This window comes from Mus caroli, unplaced genomic scaffold, assembly GCF_978045245.1.
Source record: "Mus caroli unplaced genomic scaffold, Mus_caroli_1 scaffold_1, whole genome shotgun sequence".
Classification (NCBI taxonomy): Eukaryota; Metazoa; Chordata; class Mammalia; order Rodentia; family Muridae; genus Mus; species Mus caroli.
The window spans coordinates 65,915,582-65,943,210 of NW_028227256.1; the positions used below are offsets into that span (position 1 = coordinate 65,915,582).

The 27,629-nt window shown below is 36.0% G+C and overlaps 1 protein-coding gene across 5 annotated transcripts in view; it reads right to left on the reverse strand.

The window, feature by feature from the left end:
• The window catches only part of Erbb4 (erb-b2 receptor tyrosine kinase 4), a 1,038,774-nt gene that overhangs the window by 936,301 nt on the left and 74,844 nt on the right, over positions 1 to 27,629 (reverse strand). Inside the window, exon 1 of one of the 5 annotated variants that reach the window (XM_029481143.2) lies at positions 12,918 to 13,708. The exons of the other annotated variants lie outside the window; for them this stretch is intronic. The gene's annotated coding sequence lies outside the window, so the exon portion shown is untranslated. Of the gene's footprint in view, positions 1 to 12,917; positions 13,709 to 27,629 lie in introns of those variants that run through there. 5 annotated transcript variants of the gene reach the window in all.

Consider the following 27,629-nt stretch of genomic DNA (forward strand, 5'->3'; position numbering starts at 1 on the left):
ACAATGTAAAACAGCCCTCTACTAAAGCATGTACATTTGGTGGGCAGAAACAGAGACAACATGTGATCTGAAACACTAAGCCAATCATATAGGAAAATTTGCCTACTATCTAGGTTTGGTTCAAGAGGTTTTGTTTGCTTGTTTTTTTAATATAGCAAAAAATATTGTCAAAGCTTTAATGATACTTTGGAATTATATAAAATCAGATAAAACAAAATTTAAAATAAATTGTCAAAAACCAATAAATCCTGAAATATGTTCAATAATTTTTAGAAAGCATATTATTTAAATTTATGATTTATTTCAAATAATTTCTTATCATGTTTGTCTGGTATTATTTGGATGTACATATTGAAATTCAATTTGTCTTATGAATCTCTTCATGGCTAATGCAGAAAGCAGGCCAGACTAAAATCCAGTGTTTACTTAGATCTTAAAGCCAAAGACATAAAATCTGTTCTACTTAAAGCCTATATACAGTTTGGATGTGAAATAAATGTGTATTTAAAGAATATCTAGTGATAGATTCTCTACCACTTTGTCACAAAAGGGATGACTCAATATAAATGAAATGCTTGGCCATTCTTAATACCAAATTTAAGAACAATTAAGTTGCTGAGAAAACCACTGTGTGTTCAAGGTATTCTCGGTGGCAGAATAAGTCAAGACCAGCCCTAGATCACTGTCTCAAATGAGTAGAAAAACACCAATCTAGTTTTAATGGATTGCTATAAATGACCTGGCAATATAACAGATATATAAACTATGTGTCCACGGATACCGAATAATTAAGATATCACTCAAAGGTTTGGAATTTTTCAAAAGCAGTAAGGGATTTATTATTTAATAGTCTGAATGTATTCATGTTGAATAAAGTCATAACTGCAATTGTGTCATCTTTATTACAGTGGGATATAATATTGATTCAAAGAAAAGGGTTTCCAAGAATTAATAAACTCTTGTTAATCAGAACTCCATCAGTCTGCTCGGACTCTTTTCTTCTTGATGAAGACACAGCACATGGATAATCACAGGCACACACGATCAACAAGTACATAGTGGCGGGAGAGAGAGGAAAAATGAGGAGGGAAAAGAAAAAAAAAGGTGGAGGACCAGAGAGAAGTTGGGAGAGATAGAGAGAGGGGCAGAGAGAGAGAGAGGACAAGAATAATATACTTTGTGGACCAAATCAGAAGAGAGAGACTGAACTACGCCTTATGATAAAAAGCTAATTTGGGTAACTTATGACCCCATATTTTACAATAATTATATAAAAAATTTTGGTAATAAAATACAAGTTACTTACTAAAATAAGCTGAAAATTTTCAGAGTGTTTTTTGGTTGGCGATTCAGAGTGATATCTTATTTATGATATCCTGTTCCAACTTAAAAGCAGAACATAATGATAGTTTGTTTTCATTGTTTTAGAGTTTATAAAGAATTTGGATGCCGTTTAAACAAGAAAGGAAATGTAAAGCTTTGATTATAATTTTTAATGTCATAATGTCACAAAAAGTGGTTTGCTAGAGAAAGTACCCAAGGAGCTGAAGGGGTCCGTAACCCTATAGGCGGAACAGCAATATGAACTAACCAGTACCCCCTGAGCTCGTGTCTCTAGATGCATATGTAGCAGAAGATGGCCTAGTCGGGATCATTGGGAGGAGAGGCCCTTGGTCTTGCAAAGATTATATGCTCCAGTACATGGGAATAACAGGGCCAGGAAGCAGGAGTGGGTTGGTTGGGGAGCAGTGCAGGGGGAGGGTATAGGGGACTTTCAGTATAGCATTTGAAATCTAAGTGAAGAAAATATCTAATTAAAATTTGTTTTAAAAAATAAAAATAAAAATAAAAAGAAGATAATTCTGAATACAAAAAGTTCAAAACATGAATATTGACTCAGAAAAATAATTTACAATTGAAATTAATCTGTGACATCAATAAATCGCATGACTAGGTAACTTGTACACTCTCTATAATTTGATTTCTCTTTATTAGTGGACAGAGACATACAAAATATAAACTTTCATATTCAATAAAATTAATATTTAAAATAATGAATATCAAAGAAGAAATGCTGAGAGAACAAAAGACGCATGGGCAATTATTGTAGAACAGCTAATAACTGGTAAGTCACTTTCAAAAGATAAAGACCATGACAAATGCTCTTGTGTGTAGGGTGTGTGTGTGTGTGTCGGGGTGTGTGTAGCCATGTACGGAACTTTGTTATTTTTGTTCTAGTAATGATGTTTGCCCTGAGTATCTTGGGTTAAATGCAATCATCTCTTTTGACATTGTAACATTAACTATTGCAAATTGCAGGCACAGGATTGACATAATAGAAGTAAAAGCTGACTGGCTCACCCACAAACCAATTGTGAGTCAGCGGAGTAGATACCATATTATAGCCAACCAACGCTGACAGATGCCAACAGATTTGAACATATTACACACTTGTGCCTACCCAGGGGATAAATATTTTTTCAGTAAATGTATACTTTTTCTGATTCAATCAACAGGATTAGGTATAAAAATGTCTTTGGCACTTATCTACATTACTTAATAGTATACTCTTGTAATAAATACCTGTTTTACAGCATTTTCGAAGGGAATCAATTTGTCATTCCATTCCATTCTAATGCCATAGTCCAACCCAGCCCAGAATGCATTATTGATATGGAAATGAGTGTAATTAGCAGCGTAAATGATCTGTTATTTATGATACTAGTCAGAGCAGTAAATCACCAACCTTTCACTATCATTGCTATGCAAATAGAAGGAGACAGTTAATGGTCCATGTGTTCAAAACAGGCCACTTGCTTGCTCATTTGCAAATGAAAGGCAAGGGTGAGAGTTTAAGGTAGAGATGACAGTTCATCATATTGTCACTGCTGGTGCTTGGAGTTAATAAAACCAACATCCAAATAATTCACCAGTTGCCCCTGTCCTTTACCATACTTTTTTTTCCCTAGAAACCTAAGGGACATATTCAATCTCATTTTGAGTTCCTCAATTTGTACAAAAGAAACTGGAAATAATTGTGAACAAGCTTGGGGTTTGTAGTATAAGAGATAATTTTTATATTTTCTTGGGAAAGTATCATATCAGTCTCTATTTATAAAATAAAAATATCATTATTAATTATAGAATTCACTTGCCTTTTCTAAAAATAGACTTCATTCTCTCAGACAGAGAAATTAGCAATGATGAGAGCACCAAGGTGTGTGTGTTGGGGTGGGGGATTAGAGGGGTTTAGAGCTTTATTGGCAACCATTGATTATGCTAAAAGAAGTTGCCCTATCTTTTGTTATTGTTGTTATTGTTGTTGTTGTTGTTGTTGCAGAGTTTTCTAGGGACTGGACCATGTGAGGCACTTGAGTACATTAGCTACAGGCCAGTGCCTACCTAGTGATACAGGGACAAAGGCTAGAGTGAAAACCAGAGGAGGGGGAGGGTTGAGGGAGAGCAGCCTTAGAAGGCAAACTTCTTTTCATTCCAGCAGATCTGAAAATATGTAAAAATGTGGGGGAGAAATACAGAATGGAAAGGAAAAGAAATGCCTAGATGTTAGAAATGTGCTTAGCAGACAGAATGGCATTAGACTCAGCCAAGATATTACAAGATATGGATTCAGGAGTGACATGCAAACTATCCATTATACTCGGCTGGTTTGTCCCGCACCATTATACTTATAGTCAGCAATATAATTTTGTATGCAATAACTATGTTAAGAACCTATAGCAAGGTTTTTGTGTGTCTTACATTCAAATCAAGTTCAAATAAATAAGTAAAATAAAACCACGAGGCCATTGTGAGTTTAAATTAGGGGTGGGTGAGTGGTCTGTAGACATTTCAGAGAGAAGGAGCATGTCCAGTCCTGACAGCATTATTGGAAATGGCATGCTTGGCAGAAAGAGTTTGTTCTCCCAGATTGTTGGTCTTCCAGCAACCAACTGATGAGACATTCAAGCTGGGATAACTTAAGGATACTATTATAAAAGTTACTAAATTTAAAAATGTGCCCATGGAAACCACAAGGGACAGAATTGAAACAAGAGCAGCTCATAGCATTATCAGCACTCTCCACATAAGACAGAAAGCCAGAAGCTAGAGATCAGGGGGATACTTGTAGACTGAGATTGTTTTGAGTCATGGTAACCTTCTGTGCAGTATACAGACCAAGAATACTTCACAGAAACCAGGGAAGCATATTCCATTCCCCACTCTGTTTCCTGCTTTCCAAATAGATCAAAGAACAAGATCAACAGAAACCACAAAGAACAAGAGTCAGTTGCTCTCATAGGCCACCTTCCATCAACTGGAACAGAAAACCAAGGATTCCTGAGAATGTATTGAAACTGAATCTTCACAAGCTGTTCACATACAGGAGCTATCCTATGTAAAACTGTAATTTCTCAACACTCATTGCCTTCATTATTTGGTATACCCCATAATTCTTGTATTGGTTATTTTTAATTATATTTTTCTCCTTTTAGAAAATTGTTTATTCACTTTACATCTTGACAGCAATGCCCCAGCTCCATTCTTCTACTCCACTCAGAAGGGAAGCCACCCCTGCTACACATGGGTATCAACCTGCCCTAGCACATCAATTCCCAGCAGGACTATGACTCCTCTCCCACTAAAAGCAAACAAGGCAACTCAGCTAGGGAAGACGGATACAAAGGCAGGCAACAGAGTCACACTGACTCTGGGCCCCAATTGTTAGGGGACCCATGTAAAGAAAAAACATGCTGCACATCTGACACATATGTGTAGGGGTCTAGGTTCAGCCTATGCATGCTCTTTGGCTGGTGGTTCAGTCTTTTGTGAGCCTCCCCTCCACCCCCCCGCCAATTTGTCTCAAGTTAGTTAACTCTGTAGGTCTACTTGTGGTGTCCTTGACCCCTTCTGGTCCCTTACTTCTTCTCCCAACTCTCCCACAAGACTCCCTGAGTTCTCTCTGGCAGTGGCTTTCTACTTCTGTTTCCATCAGCTGCTAGATAAAGCATCTCAGAGGAGAGATATACTAGGTTCCTGTTTACAAGCATAGCAGAGTATCATAAGTCAGGAGTTGGCTCATTCTCATGGGATGGGTCTCAAATTGGGCCAATCATTGGTTGGCCATCCCCTCAATCTCTGCCCCATCTTTATCCCTGCATCTTTATCCTTTGTCCTGTAGGCAGGACAAAGTTTGGGTTAAAGGTTTTGTAGGTGGGTTGGTGTCCTTCTTCCAGTTTAGGAAGTCCATGTAAAGTCTGTAACTCTATATAAAGATGCTTTTATTTATTACATGCATGTGTGTTTGCCTGTAAATGTTAATGTGCAACATGTATAGACCAGTGCCTGTAGAGGCCAGAAAAGAACATCAGACCTGGAGTAATAGAGTTGTCAACCACAAAATGTGGCAACAGGGAATTGAACCTAGAGCAGCAAGTCTTACCCAACAGGCCGTCTCTCCAGCCCCTGATGGTTAATACTCTCAACATGACAGGATCTAGAACCACTTAGGAGAAAAATCTCTGCCTATGTTTGCAAGATTTTCTAGATTGTTTTAATCTAGGAGGGATGACCTAGGTATAGGCAATATGATTCCATGGGCTGTATCTTAGACTGGATACTAAGGAGAATAACTGAATGTGATTATTCATCACTTTTTATTCCTGTTTTAACTTCCTGGATGCAAATTAGATGGTCATCTACTCTGTGTTCCTGCTGTCATGTTTTCGCTCTGTAGTGGACAGTACCCTCAAACTGTGAGCCAAAATATATCCTTGCTCAATAAGCACTTTTCTGAGATATATTTTCATAGTAACTTTAAAAAAGATAATCAATATAATCTTTTTCATCTATTGTTCCATATATTTTATTCATCCAGGTGACTTTTCAGAAAATATGAACTTTAACAAGTCACAGGCTTTTAAATTGCTCAGTGTGTAACTTTCTCAGTGGATAGGATATGGACTAGTAGTCATAGAAAGGCAAACCCACTGTCTTTTTGTAAATTCACTCTGTTTCTGTCTGTCTGTTACTTAGATCACTATCTCCCTCTCTGCATCCCCCTCCCTGGACATAGGAGGAATAAAAGCTCAGATGGCTGTATTAAAACAACAATGCTTATACTTCTTATGAAGGGTAAATATAATTAGTATTTAGTAAATTGTATACTACATAATAACTGTAAATACTTTTGCTGCCTATAGGTAAACTTAAACACTGTCATGTTTTGTGAAATTCATTACTGGATGCAATTTGCTTTGAAATTACTTTTATTCAAATTAATTGTTACATAATCAAATCACTATTGCAACCATCTAAGTATCATAATCTTTCTCTGAAAGAAGAATGGGCCCTTTCTCCATACATGATGCTACTGGATTAGGGATCTGCTAAGAATTAAATAAAACTTCTGTAAATACACCTTATTAGTAGTATCAATATTACTATTAGGCAACATTAGATTTCAACATGTCTAAAAAAAAACCACCAAAAGCAGTAATTACCAGTTACATTAGCACATCGAGAATTAGTTGATAAGAATCAAATTAGGTTTTAAAATCATCACTGCAAATTATAGAGCTCTACTTTCATGAAACACATTTTGTATCATTAACACACAGAAGCTGTGGAGGACAGATCTTTATTTTTATATATTATTTATTTATTTATATATTTATTTTAAGAATGGCCTCTCAGAGACCTAATTCTGCTTTCCTTGTTCGCTCAGGAATCACTCTTATAATTAACTTGCTCCATTTCTTCCCAAGTTCCTCAAAGAGACGGTGAGAAGAACCGAGGCTCCTCTCATCTCGAGCCATCTCAAAGTCTCACAATACAAAGCTATTCTTGGGTTACAGAGCTTTGGTTTTGGATGGGAAAGTGACTCATTATATATAAATGCAACATCCTAACATTGGGAGTCATATGTTGTCTATTTTTTGAGTGTTAATTTTTCACGTATTTTGATTGATGCATAGTATTCCTGTATATTAACATGGTGAAACATGATGTTTAGGTACATGTCCACACTGGGAAGTAATAAGCTAAAGTTAGTTGGTATAGGTGTCCCTTAAAGATCATTAATCTTTTCTTTAAGATAAGTTCATTCAGATTCCTTTCTTCTGTTTGAGTTAGACAGGATTGATGACAATACTGTTATATGCCTCTGTTCTGCTGAGCCACACAACTCCTAACTTTTAACTTTCAATCACTAACATTTTACCAGTTGATTGATTCCCATATTCTCTTGTCCTCCTCTACCCAGCTCTTAGAAACCACTGACTACTGTGCCTTCAACTTCTATGAGATCAACTCTTTTTATATTCCACATGGGACTGAGCTCTTGTGATAACTGTCTTTCTTTGCCTGATTAATTTTCTGTAATAAAATGTCTTCAAGATCCATCCATGTTAACGCAATTAAAGGATTTCATGCATTATTATAGCTGGATATCATTCCATTGTGCATAGTTGCCACAGTTCATTTACATGTCTGTTGTTCTTTCTATGTCCTGGCTACTGTTAGTGCTACCACCAACACGCAAATGCAGGGAACTCTACAGCATTTTGATTTTTACTTAACTCATATTTTGCTAGTAATAAGTGTAAACACCTTCCACTACAGGCCCATGTGTTTGAACACCTGATGATGTTGCTTTCATGAGAGGTTGTAACCCAGATGGAGAAAGTGGGACACTCTAAGGCAGCCTGGCACCACTTAATAACCCAACCCTGCTCTCTTATCTCCCCAACTATTAGCCATTAGCCTCACATGCTCCTACCCTTGCTGCCTCCAAGCTGCTCAGTGCTATACTTATCATTCTGGAACGCATTCAAACTGTGAGCCAAAATAATTCCCAGCCTTCAGTTGTTTCTTATTAGCTAACTGAATAGTATAAAGAGAAGTACTGATGCAGGGTAAACGGAGCAGTGACTCACAAGCTCAGGATAGGTACGACTGTAGTTTACTATGGAACTACCTCTTGGTTGCACAATGCTGCACTAATTTGCATCCCCACCATCAGAGTGTAAGGGGTGTTTCATTGGTAGATAGAGTAGCATTTACTGGAAAATAAATTATAAAACATAACTTCCAACAATGATAGTTTTTATAATGTAGATTGTTGAATATCATAGATTTTATTTATTATGGATCTGAAATTTTATTTAATTGCAATATAAAGAGAAATGCTGTTTCCTATTAGTTAAAAAAGATTTAGCTTTACAAAGACAGATTATTAAAATGAGAAAATTCTCAACTAGTTTTAAACTTTTTAACACTAAAAGTTAAACATGATTTCTGGGAAAAAGCAACAGTGTAGAACCATCTACTTTTACAGCCAAAATAAAAATTTTAGGACATTGACATATTACAAAACTTTTCAAGTGTTTATTTTTTCTTATTAAACCCACTCGAAGACTTTACATTCCTCAACCATACAGCAAGTTCTCAATAAGAAAGACTTATCCAATGGGTGAGGGGGAACAACACCACTAACAAAACCCAAAACAACAGAAAAAAATGGGTTCTTTACAAAAGTATGGCCAACTCTCCAGCATTTTGATCTCTTTACAGATAGATACCTGGTAGTAAAGAAAATATGTACATGTCTGAAAACATTATCTATTAAATATTGCTTATACAGTAAGTAAGTAGGAAGATATGAGAACATTGAAAACAACACGCCAAGCACTTTGAACTCTGTAAGCTTTGTGGGGCTAAGTGAGTGATTTCTTCAGTGGCCTATGTGTTTCTAGACTCTCTGTCTGTGCTTAAGAATGATTTTGTCGAACAAAATCACTTTAGCTGTGTTTAAATGAGAAAGGGAATCCTAAAGAGATACTTAAAACTCCAGGATCATTTCCCTCTTCTCAGCTATTAAACTGTCTTTCAGGAAACCAATATTTCATAAATATTGAATTAAGCAAGGTAACTCAATCACTTGGCTTTCTGTTCCAATTACTGTACAGGTACTTAGAAGTGATATTTTAAAATATTTTGTCCTTTTGCAGGAGAATAGCCATTGCATGACACGAGTTCACGGTGTGACTCCATGGCTGTTCAGAACACGTTCCTTTGTATTTCTAAGGACCAAGGTCAAGTATTTAGAAACTTAAATGCATAATTCTCACAAATACAGGAGTGTGATTCCACATGACTGGTTAGGCCTTGAGTCAGAGGTTCTGGGAAGCCTGAGACTCTGTCAAATGAAAACGTTTTCCTATAACTTCTTTAGAAAATGTTTACAAATAATCTGTACCCCCACGATGTCAAAGACAGGGTGAAAGACTAGATTTCATATTCCCCGTATATTATGCATCTATCCCATACACAAGAATAACTGTTCAAAAAAAAAAAAAACAATACTCTGACACATAATCGCAAGTGACTTCGGAATATTGGTGGAGGAATTACTAAAAACAACAACAACAAAAAGAATGGTTTAAACCATAGCTTAGACTCATGAGAAGATCCCATGCATTTACATATATAGGTATATATGTAGATACAATTCACTTAAGCTTTAACTTCTCTAAGTGACACTAACTACAAAAATAAATAAATAAATAAATAAAAAATAAAAAGTTTGCACTCTCCAGTAATGTGCTATCATATATCCTTTTGTACCAAGAAATCATTGCTACCAATGTTTACAGATCTTCTAGAGGACTGAATTCAGCTCTCAGCACCCATATCTGGCAGATCACAACCACCGGTCACTCCAGCTCCAGAGGATCCCAATGTCTCTTCTAGCTGAATCCAGCAGCCACACATACACACACGCACATGCACACACACACACACACACACACACACACACACACACACGCACATGCACACACACACACGGCTTTCACAAACATACACATAAAAGTGAAAATAACACCTTAAAAGCTGCAGCTTTTAAATGTGGCAAGGTGTCCACATTTCTCTCATCTAAAATATGCTTGAGATATTTTAAATTCAAAACTTACCATCTAATTAGAACAGATTACTGTTTATCCATCCATTTTTTATTAGATCAGAACATTTATACTCATGGGAACATAATTTTGCTGCAAGTTTAGAAGAGAAAATATGAAAAACACGAGTAAGGAAAATGAAGACAGATGATGCTCATGTCTCAGCAGGGCCCTCATGCTCTCATCCTCTACCCTGGCTCCCAGTACCCAAGAGAAACAGGTACAGCCTCCAAATACTGTTTCCCTGATTAAGGGAACATTAGAGCAATTGACCTCGCTTTGAATAGTTTCCAAGCCTTAGCACTATGGCCTAATGTCCAATTTTGTCACTACAATAAATCCTGGGCATCACTTATAGATGGAAGAAAACAAAAAAAAAAAAAATTAATAAAATAAAAAGCTGCCATGTGAACATGTGCTTGTTCTGTATCCACAATGTGGTACTTACTGAAATGCTAAATTGTTGATCTCTAAAGACTCCTCCCCTTTAATTATAAAGTAATTAACATGAATTGTCATTATTTTCCCTACCAGCAGAAAATAGAATAAATAAAGATTAAGATTTCAACAAGTCTGTGCTTGTTGGGATAACATGCATAATGCTACTGATAAAAGCTGACATTTATTGAGCACATATAAATTCCGGGCTCTAGATGAAATATTTTCTAATTTGGTCACTTTCTCTCTTAAGATAAATATTAGTATTTTCATATAAGGTAGCAAAGTTATAAAATTATCCTTCATCAAATGTTTACATGTAAGACATCATCCCATGGCTCTGTGCCTGCCTTCAAAGTTTTAGGCTATAAATATAGCACCTTTAATACTACATACATCAGTTTATCACTCATAAGTTATTTTCTTCTTCTTTTTTTTTTTTTTTGGTTTTTCGAGACAGGGTTTCTCTGTAGCCCTGGCTGTCCTGGAACTCACTCTGTAGACCAGGCTGGCCTAGAACTCAGAAATTTGCCTGCCTCTGCCTCCCCAGCGCTGGGATTAAAGGCATGTGCCACCAATGTCCAGACCAGTTATTTTCAAATATTCTGCTTAGAGGAATAAAAGAAATAATGACCCATTAGAATTCTATGGAAACTTCTTAAATATTTTAGAACTTACGAAGATGGCCTAGTCGGCCATCACTGGGAAGAGAGGCCCCTTGGTATTGCAAACTTTATATGCCCCAGTAGAGGGGAATGCCAGGGCCAAGAAGTGGGAGTGGATGGCTAGGTGAGCAAGGCAGGGGGAGGGTATAGGGAACTTTCAGGATAGCATTTGAAATGTAAATAAAGAAAATATCTAAGAAAAAAAAACAGAAAAAAAAGTCCTTCTATTTTTTAAAGACTCTCAATAAATAGGAAATTTACTTTATAGCTCCAGCCAACAAAATAGTTATAAACGTAAAATCAAAAGATATATCATAAAACTCTCTCAATCACTGTATATAGTACAAAGGTCACCAGAAATTGTTGAATAAATTAATATATGCAAATTCTGGGGAAATTCTAGTGAGTACTCTTAAAAATATAAGCATGCCATGATAAATAAAAATTCTCGGGAAAATGATTAGTAAATCTTAACACCATATTGAATCTATCCATCCAGAAGCTAAAAACTTTACACCGCTTATAAAGCAAAAAATGAAAATAGTAAATATGCACAGTGTGACAAATAAAAGACAGAAAAATTACAGAACAACATTATCTCCAAGAAGTCATAGGTGGTAGTCACCAAACAGAATTAGAAAATGTGTTAACGTAAATTACTCAGCTGATGTAACATTGAGCAATGATCTCAGGTGAAAGACAGCTGTAGCAATGGACCTCAATATCCGAGGAATGAAAAGGAGCCATTTCTTATCATTGTGACTGTGTTCGCCTCCCCAAGAGTTCTCTTCTTCCTGCAGCCCATTTCTCTAAATGGTTTGCAACTTCTATATAATAAATGTTCTACAAAATCCCTTTTCCATTTTTGCCACACAGAGATAAAATACATGAGTGAACTACATACACTTTCAGCTTAGAACAGAAGCTACGTTTACACAGTAACATTCAAATCACAGTTGTCTGTAAAGTTTCAGTCTGCAATTCACCAAAGCATACCTGGAGTGGTCAAGCAAAAGAAGCTTTAATATATCTAGACTAGAAATGATGGACATTTCAGCCACCAAACGTGGACACTAATGCATACGCCAGCAAGATTTTGCTGAAAGGACCCTGATATAGCTGTCTCATGTGAAGCTATGCCAGTGCCTGGCAAATACAGAAGTGGATGCTCACAGTCATCTATTGGATGAAAAGCACAGGACTCCCAATGGAGGAGCTAGAGAAAGTACCTAAGGCACTGAAGGGGTCTGCAATCCTGTAGGTGCAACAACATTATGAACTAACCAGTACCCCCAGAGCTCGTGTCTCTAGGTGCACATGTAGCAGAAGATGGCCTAGTCAGACATCATTGGGAAGAGAGGCCCCTTGGTCTAGCAAACTTTATATGCCCCAGTACAGGGGAACGCCAGGGTCAAGAAGTGGGAGTGAGTGGGTATTGGAGCAGGGCTGGAGGAGGTTATAGGGGACTTTTGGGATAGCATTTGAAATGTAAATGAAGAAAATATCTAATAAAAAAAAGAAATGATGGATATTTTACTATTAATCGCGACTGGCAAAGAATAGAAGCAGGGAGAATATAATTAAAAACACAGTAGATAAAGAACTGAGAAAACATGCAAACACTAAAGTAAAGCCAACACCAGAAAGACATGTTTTGAAGTCTGGAAAAAATATAAGGCCAAGCATAGGGCTAGAGGTTTCAAGTGCATGTAGCTACTAGAGTCTGGTTACTCAGCTCACCATAGACCACAGAGGGGAAAATATCAAAAAGGGATTCCACAGAAATAGAGCAAAGAGCAAATCTAAGAAAGCTTGCATGATGACCCTTCCTTGCTGGTCTTTATTCCCCACTTACCCAGATTAAGAACAGTTCTTGAACAAGCTTAAGTCTGGAAAGAGGACCCGGGTAGATCAGCGCACACAGAAGTCTGCTGGAAGTTACTCAGGTTCTGGGGCCATGAGCTCTCATTCTCAGGTGCTTTCCAGCTCCACAATGGCGTACCAAAGGTGATGTTATCAGCTGAGGCACGAACTGGGAATAAATCACATGGTGGCTCCTGCAGCAATTTCTGAGGTCGAAAAACGATACTAAGCACAACTCTGCTTTTCTTGTCTCTGTTGTTTTTATCTGATAAAAGGCAATAGAAGGGATCCACACTTTAAACTGTGCCTCTAATATACTCCGGAACATTTAGAAGAGTCCAGCTGCCTATACCATGTAAGTCTTTAGGGGAAAACAATCCTTCTTTCTGTCGTTATGTCTACATTCTCTTACTCAACACTCTGAGGTGACCTCTGACTCAGGTGCAGCCTTTCTCTGGCTGTCTTTGCTGCTTGTTCAGGAGACTCCATGATCAAGTGAACGCCAACTTTTTATGCTTTCTTCTCTAGCATCTTCTGGCATGCTCTTTGTGCCTTGGAAACACCGCACTGCAACAACTATGGTTTCTGAAACACACAATTGTGTTTCTTTCCCCCATGTGTCGGTCTCCAGTGGTTTTTGAATTGGCATGCCCCTTTCTTTCTTCATATGATTAGGTAATGGGTCCCTGGATACTTGCCTAAAACCACAACCCCTTCTGCAAGCGAGTCTGATATTTTACAGTCATTTTTGATTTCTTTAAGGGACTGATTCTTTTACTCATTTTGTTTAATGACATCCGGGGCATAAGTTTAACTATGCACACCATCTCATTTCGTGAGTCTTTGCTATGGTTTGCAGGGTTTCATCTAAGAGTCTAATGCCAGAGAAACTACTTATTAGAATCACTTAAAGTCAAGGGAAAAATGAGCTTGGGAACCAGACCTAGACTCTATAAATTCTTACATTACTTGCTCTGTAAACTTTGCTAAGTTAGTAACTATTTCCCAACTAAAATTCCTACTAGAGATTGAAAAGCAGTGGGCAGAATCAGCCTTAGACTGAAAGCCCGTGGTTGAGGACAATGCCCCCCATTTCCTGTGTTTGTTTAAATTTCTTCTATGAACAAGACGTACAATATTAGATTGGGACTTTATGCCTATTGAACATTTAACTATGTTTTCATAAACATATGTGTATGCATAAGCAATGTGTTAAGTTGCTATAATCTTGGCTTCTTGAAATGACATTACATCATTTGTGCTGGATAAAATAATATTAAGGAAAATTAATCACAAGATGCTTAGAAAATATGAAAAGCCTACATCAGGGAAAAAGAGCTATATATTTCTTAATGTCTTCTGAAATTGAACACATGCATCTTGATTTTCCTTTCTATATTAATAGTTCTGACCAAACAAACCTTCATTATTATACCATGTACAAACCAGAAAGCCTAGAGATCCCTAGAGACTAAGCATAGAAATTAATCTGTTTATTTAAAAAATTATTCTATAAAGTATCATCTATAATCTCAACAGTTTAATAAATATCCTTCTTCCCATTCTGGGTCCACACACATATATGGTTTTACCATAGTGCAGGTACCATTCGCATTCTCTGTTTTGTACTGCAGATTATATGCATTTTCTGAACTTAATCTACTTTTCACGTTAGCTCTATATATTTTTCGTGTTTCCCACAGGATCTGTTTCCTGTGCTAAATTGTATATTTCACTAAAGTTCTGTATCAAGTTTATTTCATCTATTCCTCATTAGTAAATGTTTAGAAAGCCAGGGTGTGGTGACTCTTAGAAACTGCTAACCATGATTCTTCTGAGCACACAGGAAAAACAAAACTTGCCTTCCAGTACAGGTAGCCATTTAAAGGAGTGGTGACTAAATGTTTTGCTTTCTCCAATGCATTTTTTTTCCTGCACAGTTTCCTGTTGTTTTGGGAACCTGAGCTAGCATAGGTGAGTGTCCCATTTAGTGAGGATTATTTATAATCATTCTAGAATGGTTTCAGTCAAGTGTGTCCCATTTAGAGCACAGTTAAACCACAATGTATCAGGGACATGCAACTAATTCCTTATGGAGTATTGTTAAGAAATTCTATAAGGATATTGAATCCTTAAATATAAACTATGCAAACAGATTTTCTAAATTGAATATATCTAACACCTTTGTCACATAACATATTGCAGTAAGAATAAATAATTACTATAATCTCAAATTATTAAAATGACATTATTTAATAAATACGGCTAGAATAAAGAGTTAACTAGCTTTCAAAAGATAAAATAGTACATCCCATAGAAATTTTCTACTTATTCTTTTAATTTCTTCTTCAAAGAACTATTTTTTGTATATGAGAGAGAGAGAGAGAGAGAGAGAGAAAGAAAGAGAGAGGAAGTGAAGACCAGAGGATTCCCTGTGATTGCCCAGTGTTTTACACTGTAAATAACACCAATGATAAGCACAATCCTAGAAGTTAGACAATACTCCAATGTAATGAATAAGTATTAATTTATTACCAAAATGAGTTTAAATAAATATTGGCCATGAGTAAACAAAATCATTCTTTGAAAGTTGTGATTATGTACATAGAAAAACTCCAGATAGTCCAGTCAAAACTTAGAATTAACAAAATTTCTCACTGTTTGGAAGAAATAAGACAAATGTGCAGAAATCAACAGGTTCCCAGTATCAAGATAAGCAGGAAAACACATTCATTGACACTTCACATCCAAAAGACAAATGAACAAAATTTAAAAAAAGTTTAAAATTTAATCTATAACTTTTATTGAATAAATAAAACTGAAGAAAAGAAATTTCCAAATACAAATGACTGAACACTGTAAACACTCCCTCACTTCCTGTAAATCTATATAGTAGATGAACTTACAGGCAGAATCTAAGAACCAACCAAGACAGTGAATAAATAAATAAATAAATTCAATGGCATCATTCCTGTTGATATCCTGCTATTCTCATTCACCAGTTGTCATGAGAGATGTTTCCTTCTGCAGCTGGTGGGAGCAAGTAGAGAATCTACAGCGATCTGCATAATCTACATTATGCAGAGGGAGAGTCTGAATTAGAACTCTCCATTGTGCACCCCTCCTAAGAGATAGGGGGCCCTGTGGAAGAGAGAGAGGAAATACTCTAGAAGTCAGAGGAGACAGAGGACTCCAAGAGAACAGGGCCCACAGAGTCAATTAGGAAAGGCTTTCATGGGCACACAGACTGAAGTGGTAAACACGGGGCCTGCAAGAGCCCTCTACATATGTTATGACTGGTAGCTTGGTATCTTTATGGGACTCCTAACAGTAGGAATCAGTGTATGTTTGATTCTTTTGCCTGCCCTTGGGACACATTTTCTCCTGTTAGATTGCCTTGTCCAGTCTCGATAGGAGATCTTTTATGTTGACATATTGCATCTTGTTTTCTCCTGTTTGGCTCTTGTCTCTAAGGCCAGCAATGTTCTGAAAATCAGACAGAGAAGGTATGGATCTGAGGAAGAGGAGAGGTGAGGAGGAGCTAGGAGGTGTAGCATGTTGGAAGTGTGGTCAGGATATATTTTATGAGAAAATGATCAATTTTCAATTAAAGAAAAAGGAATCATAATTTGGCATTGGGATTTTGCTGGAGCAGATATGACATTTGAAAGATTGAAATTATCATTAAACCATTAGAAAAACTATGCAAGAAAATTTATTAAATGTATGAAAAGTTAAACACTGTGACTAGCATTCAATATCCATTGGCTTTCAAACTACCAACCTCATTGTACTTGATGTCTTACATATTGTTATAAGATTATACTAGTTCTTCTAAGGAAAAGCTCAGCTCTTCAGAATATATGATTATTGACAAGCAGAATTACAAATATCACCCTTCGTGAAGTCGAAATCAGTGCTATGGAGAATTTTATGTTAAGCTCACTTGTTTCAAATTCAAACCTGAGGCTTCAGATTGGAATTGAATTATTCATAAGATTTTCTTATAAAAAGGTACAATTAAAATATGATGCTTTCCTCTGTACTCTCTAGGGCTTCTATCCGGGTGTCCCAGTTACAAGCCCACTTTTAATGTATACAAACATATAAGATATTTTAAGAAATTTTACTGTGTGTTTTAACTTTAGTTTTCCATTTTGCTATGTTATTTTGTGTGTTGAGCAGAGATGATTTCCAAGGGTGTATAGGACAGGCATGTGAGTGAGATTTCAGGATGTATTCCAAAGAAATGTCAATATAATTAAGAAAATCAAACTGCTCATAAACAACAGTGAAAAGATTAAGGTTGACCTCACTTCTGTTAATCACTCACAGTGTTAGAAAACATTGCCATTTGTTAACTGTAGAGCAAAAGAACAAATGGATAGACTGTACCCAGTCATGTGTATAATCCCCCCTTGGTTGTTCCCAGCAAGTTGCACCACAGTGGGAATGTGGCTGTTTCTGTCTGTAGTCTGTAACATATAAAAGGTATTAACCTTCGCTTAAAAAAAAGGGAAATACTGAAAAGAGAGAAAGCAGCTTCTGTTTATACATAAACAACAGGCATTGGGGATTCAATCCTGCAACCTAGGAGAAGCCAGAGAACCAGACTAATGGGCTTAAAACCTCAGAAATCTGTGTGCATGATTCAATTATGTGAAAACGGCTATTAAAACATCTCTGACATAGCATCAGCGTATTTGTCTTTGCCCTGTGTGCTGTCATTTATGCACAAGAATTTAGTCATTACTCCATGTATTGTTTGGCTTTTGCTGCCTGCCTGAAAGTTTGATCCCCTGATGCTCCAGTTCCTCCGTCTACTTATATTTGGACTCTTGCAATGACAGAGGCTACATTGGTTTTTCCTCTTCCATGTTTAGCTTTGTGGCCTAGAACAGTTCTTCCCCATGAAAACATTTGAGGTAATATTTTGTTTCCTATTTCTGTTTAAGGTTAGTATTATTACTGAAGCAAAAAGGATTTTTTAAAAGAGTATAGTTTACTCCATTTTTCTGGAAATCTGGAATTCAGATTTCTTTCTGAATGGGTATTACCTCTCTACAGTACCAAAGCAAGGACATCATCACTGTGTATTATCTTCACAGAGATTTACATGCAGGTTAATTACATCTTAGAAGTTTAATTGGTCTGTTATGTAATTTAACATGTATTAGTCAGCCAAATGCAACTAGCAAAATTATTTCACCAGCAATGTTAGATATCACCTGACATCTGAAATTCTGATGAAAGAATCAAAATTTCAAATAACTCTAGTCACTTTGGGAAATTTATGACAAAAATACACACTATAAAATGTAAAATATATTTAGAAGAAAGCAAAATCAATCTAACTCAACTTTTTCTTATAAAAATTAAGGTTATATTTACTTTGAGAACTTTCTCCACTGATATAGTATAAATTTAAATTGCAACTGATAGTTTCCCTAATAAAATTGTAATGTTCCACAATTTTGTCAGTGTTTTATTCTCCCATGTCATTATTTACAATTATTAAAGTTTCTATGTAGTCTCTATTACATTTATATAGAAAACTGGATGTGGGAATAGAGCAGCTCTCTCTTTCTCTCCCTCAGTTAATAAAGTTTAACTTGGTATTAAAATTAACAGAAGCCTAGTTTATCTCCTACAGTGTTTTAATAACCTAACCGTGCTACACAAAGAAGTTAAAGTATAACCAAAGATCACTTATTTAAGAAACTTTACAAAATTAAAAACTTATTAACTTCAATGTCTGAAATAATGTCCCAATATTTTCCAACAATTAAGCACAGCTAAGCCTCAACCACGTAGCAGAATACTATACTTCAGACTTAGGCACACATTCCTTTCATTTCCGTCTAGTTGCTACAGGGCACAGCTATTCATATCTACAAAGCCTGCTGGATTTACATGTGAGGGGGAGACTGGGTTGAAATGAAGGTTATATCCCAAGAGAAAGCATGGAGCACAATAGAGCAGAACAAGGGGGGATTGTGTGTGGCACCTCGCTCCTGCACTGCATGGGCTGTGTGTAGCCACTTCCTTTTCAGATGTTTGTCTGGGCAGTTACTATCAACTCTTTTTGATAGTGGTGGGGAAAGATGTCAGGGGTAGGGTAGGAAACTATGTGTGGAATGAAGGGGAGGGTGATGGGAAAGAATAAGTCAGGAAGGTGCTTTAATCATACAGCCTCAATGACCTTGCACATTTTGTTCACGCATATACTCTCCAACCCCCAGTTAAGGCCTGGGACAAAGTCAGCCTTCTGAAAAGAATAAAGAAAAATACTCATGAGCCTAGAAAAGATTAAAATCAGTAACAATACTGAATCGGCATCTGATGCCTTTGTAGGAAAACATAATCACAGTTTTAAAATGACAAATGATTTCCAAGTACTACATAAGCCCCAGATATGTGAGTGAGTGTTAGTTAAATCCAAAAAACAAAGTAGTCTTTCTCATTTGATTTGTAAGTCAATAAAACTAAATGATACTTCAGGATGTCTTTATAGGAATTCATGGCAAGATGCTATGGTGAAATTAAATGTGACTATTTAATTGAAGAGATAAGAATATGATGACATTATAGAATACTTCAATGGTTCATTTAAAATTATTTACAATGCAACATATATATATACATATATATATATATATATGTGTGTGTGTGTGTGTATTATATATATACATATATTACAGTGTGAAACATGCCCTAGGTTTGCAATAATTTGCTATATCAAATATTTTCTGTGACACATATCCAAGTACTAAATATAATAAAGTAATAGACATAATTTTTAAAGATATCAACTCTCATTTCCAGGACAAATTCTAATTCATCCCCCCCTCAAAATGATCAGGCACCACTACAAATACATTTCTTAATACAATATCATTTCTTATAGAAAATATCTGTAAGTTACATTTTTAATTATTGGAAAAAACATGAGAGTCTAAGATGCTAGAAGAAAATACACATTCACATTCTCTGTTCTCAAATAATTGAAGATACGCATTCCTATACAGATAACAGAAATTATGGGCCAGTGATATGTATCTGTGATTGCCAAGCATGTAGAAGGCTCTGGGATGCATCCCTAACTCTGAAAATGTAGACATATGAGTAGATTAATGTTGAGAGAGAGAGAGAGAGAGAGAGAGAGAGAGAGAGAGAGAGAGAGAGAGAGAGAGAGAGAGAGAGAATAAAAAGATATTGGATTTATACTCATTTGATTAGAGGACTAAAATCTGCTGTAAAAGGCATAGAAACTTGAAAAGGCCATTGGTATGAAAATATTAAGTCTCCAACTCTACAGCTGTTAGTTTCTCTGTCTTCCTCTGATACTTTCCCTCAAAAAGACACCAACTCTGAAAAATCTGTTATAAATAAGACATGCCATGTTCTAAGCCAGACAAAATTCCATCATGGTGGAGGAAGTTGGTCATGAATTTCCACTCATAGCTTCTGGGAAATAAAGAATCAGTTTCCTTTAAGGGTGTGGCCCCTGGTAGGTTAAACATGATCCAATGCATGGCCAAACACAGCATAAATTGTACTCAAAGGGTGTTGTTTTGTTTCTTTTGTTTTATGAGAACTCAAAGTTGACTCAGGTAGATGTTGCTGGAGAGTAGAGATTATGATCAAAGCATAATGTATGAAATTCTCAGACAATTACAATTAATAATAATACTTTAGATGAATGTCATTGGTATGTCCCAACTAAACAATTATATATGTAATTTTATTACATATCAATGTTTATATATATATATATAATTTTTTCTTATTCACTTTACAACCAACTCACTGTCCTCCTCCCAGTCACCCCCTCACCCAACCCTCTCACCTGCTTCCTCTTTGTCTCTGAATGTGTAGGGCCCCCTGGGTATCCCCCTATCCTGGCCCATTAAGTCTGGAACTAGGTCTCATTTCACAATTAGCTTTATTTATTTTTAGGGGTGTGTGTGTGTGTGTGTGTGTGTGTGTGTTTGTGTGTGAGAGCTTTCTGATAAGTAATTTGTCATCTCTAGGAGAGGCATGTTTGGACTAGATTTTATTACTTCCTTACAGTTTTTCTATCAATGATGCTGCTTGGGGTATTTCAATGAGTAAAATGTACATACCAAAGAAATACATATAAAAATTCTTGAAACAATCAAGGAATATAAGTGTAGGGTTATGGATTTTTTTTAAATGTGTAGGACATTTAAGCTCAATTTTAGCAAATTGGGTCAAAGTATTCAGGAAACCATTTTTTTGTTTGTTTAAATAGTCCATTTTATTTTTTCAAAAACATTTTTACTAGATATTTTCTTCATTTACATTTCAAATGCTATCCCAAAAGTCCCCTATACTCTCCTTTTGTTTTTTTAATTTTCTTTCCAAAGACAAATAAAATGATGTCAAACCTTCTGTCTGTCCTTAGATTCAATACTGTATTCCTTAACTTCTATGATTTTACTATGGTGAGAATCAGGAGGGAAGAATTTTTCTTCTTTTGTACTAGGAGACAGATAAATTTAAGACAGATTGTCTTTCACACAACCCCAAACAAGCTGTCAGACAGAGTGATCCCATGAATACTTAGTAAGAAGGTGTCGTGAATAGCCTCTTATTATCTGCGGATTTTCCCCTCTGCACTAATAGATTTCAAAGAATTTGTGGATAAACCATAGGCACTGTTAGAATCTGTATAAATATAAAAGAAAAAACTTTCAATTTGTGGATTTCTGTGGGGAGTTGAAAATTGTCAACAGTAAATAATATTTTATCTCTTATTAAAACAGCTTAATGATCTCATGAGCCTTTCATGAGAAATCTTCATTAACGTAATGCTCACTTCCAATAGATATAACGACAATGTGTTAAGATCCGTGTCTCCTGCATTAGTCATAGAGGAGAGAATGGGGCAGCAAAATAATCAGCTCCTGTGAAAAGCATACTAACTGTCTGTCCTTAGCAAGTCACTCCACTCTCCAGGTCTATTTCCATGTCAGCAAATAAAGTAGTCAAGCTCCATTCTTTAGATTTGCTTTGAATCGCAGCTATCTCACTTACTCTGTTTTTATGTTATGAATCGCTAGGAGCAGGATCACTTTCTCAGCATTCATTGTAGAAAGAAAAGAAACATGTAACACACATTGAAAAAGTAAGAAACATGTGAAATTATGTCAATAAAGTATAATACCTTTCGCATAGATGAGTCTGATCCAAGTAAAATACACTAGGGCAACTCTCGATCACTCATCATTTGAGGCTAAATCACAACTTAATGGAGGATGCTGCCATGTCTGCCATGGTGACCCTGTTATCTTTATGTGAATGAGAATATACTCTCATTCCTATTTAACCTCTTCAGAAGTTCAGTCGTCTTCAGTGGGTTTATCTTCAGCAAACACTGCTTCCAAGGATGTGTTGTTCTAATCATCCAGTTCTTATTAGGTTATTTTATGCATCCTTTGGATTTGTGTGACCGCTCATGTTCTGATCATTCCCAAACCCATCGCCAGAAATTGTCAAAGCATCCCAAGGTCCAGCCTTGTCTCTAAATCACTCTTACGTCATTAGCCAACGTATTTGCATGGATATTGTTAAGCACAGCAAATTTTGAATGAGAAATTGTTATCATTCTTTTTATAATATTACCTATACTCTCATTTTCTCAGTTTCCATAGAAGGTAAAAGTCTCTAAGCCTGAGCCACCAGGGGGACTTGGGGCAATGATGAAACCATTGTGTACACCACTGTTCACTGTGGTTATCACCAGTACATAATAGCTGAATATGTGAACTGCAGCCAAGTGAAAAACTGAACAAGACCACAAAAGTTCGATTTTCATTCACCAAAAAATAAAAATGCTATCTTTTAATTAACTAGCAATATCACTAACAAAGAGGGATGAGAGAAAGACAAACTATGAAAAAAGATTATACCATAGTAAAGAAAGAAAATGTTATACCTTAGATAGAATGTCAATTTATGTTTTTATTTTTCAGCTGAAATGTAGGCAAGTAATGTAGCAATTTCTGAAAGCAAAATTACAAAGCAGCAGAGAGTAAATTTTCCATTTTATCATGTAAGAAAAAAACCAATATGAAGCAATGTACTGTTGAAAATATAATGCTTCTTTACTCCTGTATTTACCAAATGTTTATTGAACATATCTGACGCCTGGGGGATCACTCTGGGTACCAGCTCTGAAGAAGGAAATGAGAAGCATCATCCTTGGCCTCAACTGTATTTAATATGTTTCCCTTAGTCACCTTTCTCTGTTGTTTTAAAACTCAGGTGTAAGTCATCCTTGAATAAGAACTGGAAGAAGAAGAAGAAGAAGAAGAAGAAGAAGAAGAAGAAGAAGAAGAAGAAGAAGAAGAAGAAGAAGAAGAAGAAGAAGAAGAAGAAGAAGAAGAAGAAGAAGAAGAAGAGAGGAGGAGGAAGAGGAGGAGGAGGAGGAGGAGGAAAGCAAGCAAAACAATGAAAAACAAGGATAAACAGAACTATTAAAACTATTCTATGGAACATAATGGTTTATCAAGTGGAGTGTAGCATTCATATCTCTAGGGCATTATTGCTTAAATTAAACATGGTTTTACAGAGCACCATTTTACAATTAGAGAAAAATGTAACTTCAAGTAATGACTTCAGAAAAATTCTTCTAAGTACTTAGTGCAGGATGACCCTGTGAAAAAAGAATGGCTAACATATACATTGAGAGCAACCTCTCCTACATGACATTTGAAAATCACTATAAGCAGACTGCCTTATAGCTGTCTATCATGGGAGCTATAAATGAATGTAAGCCATTTGTGGAGAACTAAGAGTGAGAGGGGAATAAAGTCTAAGAAGAAGTACAGGGGAAGAAATAGAAATCAGTGTGCACTGATTAATTGTTACTGAACTGCACACTCATCTGATTGTTCTTAAGTATAAAAGGACTGAGTCGGCTGTTTATAAATACCGTGGCTCTCCTCTCATTATTTATCTTCTCATTTAAAAAAATAGGACTGATTAATCATGAAGGTTAAGAAACAAATATTCTGCTATGAGTTTTTTTAAATGCAAAAGTAACTCATAATTAAAATATTGAAAACCACAGCATCCTTCATATTTAGGATACTGTCTTTTCAGAGCTTGTAAAGGGAGGAAGTTTTAATTTATAATTTGTCAAGACGTGAATAGATACCTTTCCTCAAAAAATAATCATCAGTATTGGATTCCATAGCATGTGAACAAATGAAAAATTTAAATTTTATTTTTCCTAGTAGAAACATACAATAAATAATGGTCATTTTTCCTCTGAAGCAAAGTATCCTATAATTTTCATGTTTATACTTAAGCCAAGCTTTCATTGTGTTTATACTCCTAATTATGCCACCCACTTCATGTGCCATTGTATTTGCAGTTCACAGGCATTCCAAAAGACCTGTCACAGGGACAGATAATAAGTTTCATTATGTCATCTTTGGGTATGGAAATGGAAGGGTGTATTGAAAATATCCTAGTAACCGCTAATGACTCACCATAAATGAATATTTTCAGACATGTGTGGAGGTCATCCCTGAATTTATTTGCTGTCTTAGGTTATGGAGGAGAAGTTACCCTGTAGCTATTTTCTTCACTTTCTGACTTTAATGTACACAGTTTAATCCTTCTCTGGGTAACTGTCCACATACAAATTAGGTAATTGTAACTCCATCATTCTGGAATGTTCTCAATCTTGGTCTTCCCTGGCAAGTTATCATCAGAGCCTCCTTCAGAAAAGGATACCCCAAGCAATACACAGCAGTCATTCTATGTCATTTTAGTGGTGTCCCTGGTGAATGTCTTATGCCATTCTCAGGATTAATGCCATTAAATCACTACCTCACATTTTATTAGCATAATTTGGTTTAATTATTTTTAAAACCCTTTTTTTTAAACAACCATATTAAAATTCATTCAACAGCTTCTAGACAACCCAATTTTCTCCTTGAATTCCCTTTTTATTCACTAGAACTTTTTGTACTGACTACGACATTCACCAGAGAAGAGTATAAAATAGAACTGGACATATAAGCAAATATCCAGACATAGAATTATTTTAATATTCTAAAAAATTTAATTAGCAACTCAAATAATGAGGACATTTGGATCTTAAATTTTAGGAGTATGGTAATATCAATATTCACTTTCCCTCAAAACTCTCCAATATTATTGTGCAAGTTTACTACTCAATTTTTAACAATAATATATTTTATATATATACAACATACCCATGAACTAACAAACTATCTTCTTTTAAATTATAATCTAACCAGCCATTGTCCCTCCTTGGCTCAGTCATGTAGCTCTGGTTGGTCTGGAACTTAGAACCCTACCTGGGATGTCTTGAAACTTCTAATCACTCAGCACTAGCCTCTCCAGCACTAATGTTAGAGATGTTAACCGAAACAGCCAGTACACACAGTACTGAGCACCCGACTCAGGCCTCAAGAATGTTAGGAAAGTATGATACTGACTGAGTCAGATATCCAGAACAATTAATTTTAACACATATTATTTCAGAGTATGTACTCTAGGTCATATACAGAGATATTTGCTAAACCACATTAAAACATAGAGTAGTAACATTTGAAGGATAATTATGAAAAGGGAGAAAGATCACAATTAATGACAATATCTCTTGAAACTTGCATAAAACGTCAGATAAAAGAAAAATTCTTCTTTAAAAGAGTGAGCAATTGAAAAAGCTAATGGTAAGAAACTTCTCTTCAGTTGGGTTTTTTGTTATATGTGGAGATATCATGTGAGACATGTAGACATGTAACCCTAACCCTAACCCTAACCCTAACCTTAACCCTGATTTTTGTGAGAACTGAGTTCCAGGTCCACTTCCCACAGCTCAGGTAAGCCACCGACATACCTAGTCTTGTGAACAGCAACAAGGAAGAATATTCAGGCAGAAAGATTTACAGCCAAGATCTTATGTATGTCCTTAGCTAAAACCCAAGTAATCCAATATGGCAACATTTTGGGTTTTTTTTATTTGTTTGTTTTTGGGTTTTTTTGATTTGTTTGTTTGTTTCTTGTTTTACAAGACAGGGTTTCTCTGTGTAGCCCTGACTGTCTTGGAACTTAGTTTGTAGACCAGGCTGGCCTTGAACTCAGAAATCCCCCTGCCTCTGCCTCCCGAGTGCTAGGATTAAAGGCATGTACCACCACGCCTGGCTTTTTTTGTTTTGGGAAGGATTTTTTTTTTTTTTTGGAATATGACAACATTTAAAGCTGAACAGACCATAAACAAACAAACAAGCAAACAAACAAAAACTCATAGAGGTGTAAATTAATATGGCCAATACAGAGAAATATATTGCAGTTTCTCAAAAAAATATCCCATACAACTCAGCAATCCCACGCAGAAGAAATAAACTCATCATGCCAAAGAAATAAATGTTTTCTTGGTGACCATAAATTTATCAATGGATAAAACAAGATACAACATCATTAAATAATAAAATGTTATAGCACCAAAAAGAGGAATATATATGGAATTCAAAGACAATATATTAAGACAGATTAAAGAATAGAAAAACTGCCACCATTCTCTCTCATGTTCAAAAGACAAAAAGGTTATGGATCTGGTGTTAAGAAAGGAACATGTGTAGCAAAGCAGTGCGTGTCCCGTTAATATGCAGAGTTAATAGAGGTAATCTAAAGTAAACTTATAAGAGATTAATTTTGCATTGAAATGTGAACAAAATATCATGAAATGAAGGATGAGAACTCATGTCCACTCATTTGGATTTGAGTATCTCGGAATTGTAACTTTTGTTTAAAGATTCATACAATCAGATCAGTACAGGAAAAAAAAATATTCAGGAACAGTGTAGGATGGCTGCATGTTTTGCTCTATGGTTAACACTTCTGGCTACTCTGTTACAGGATATGAGTTTCATTCAGAGTATCCACATGCTGACTCACAACAGTATGTTCCAGGGTATCCAACAATCCAGCCATGTGAGCACTTGGCTATTCATGGTATTCATGCAGGTAAAATGTTCATGCACAGAAAGTAAAATATGCTTTTAAATTAAAAACTAAAAGAGTTTGGGAACTGCTGTTAAGATCTGCCAGTGTGTAAACAATAGACTACTGTGGTAGTTCCAGTTAGAAATTGATTAGAGCCCAACTCAAATAAATAAGGCAGTGGAAGTGAAGAGGGATAATGGGGGCTGAGCTTGAAACCTGACAGCATTCTTGAGGGATGATGAAAATGAGGATAAAGACCTTGCCAGCCAAAGGAGTCAGTAACGGGGATAGAAAAGAGAAACCTCTTTATTATGGAAAAGATATTTTATTTATGCCTCCACCAAGGCCCTCCCTTAAAATCTCAAGGAACCCCATGGAAGAGGAGACAGAAACAATGGGGAATGGAGAGGGGATGAAGGCCACCAGGAGAGCAAGGCCATCTAAATCAACTGAGCAAAGTTCCTATGACCTCAGAAAGACTGAAGCAGTAAGCACATGGATACACACGTCTGCACCAGGTCCTCTGAGAAAGTATTATAGCTTTGAGTTCAGTACGCGGATATATATGATTGGCTTTTTTTTTTTTTTGGAACAGGGTTTCTCTGTATAGCCCTGGCTGTCCTGGAACTCACTTTGTAGACCAGGCTGGCCTGGAACTCAGAAATCTGCCTGCCTCTGCTTCCCAAGTGCTGGG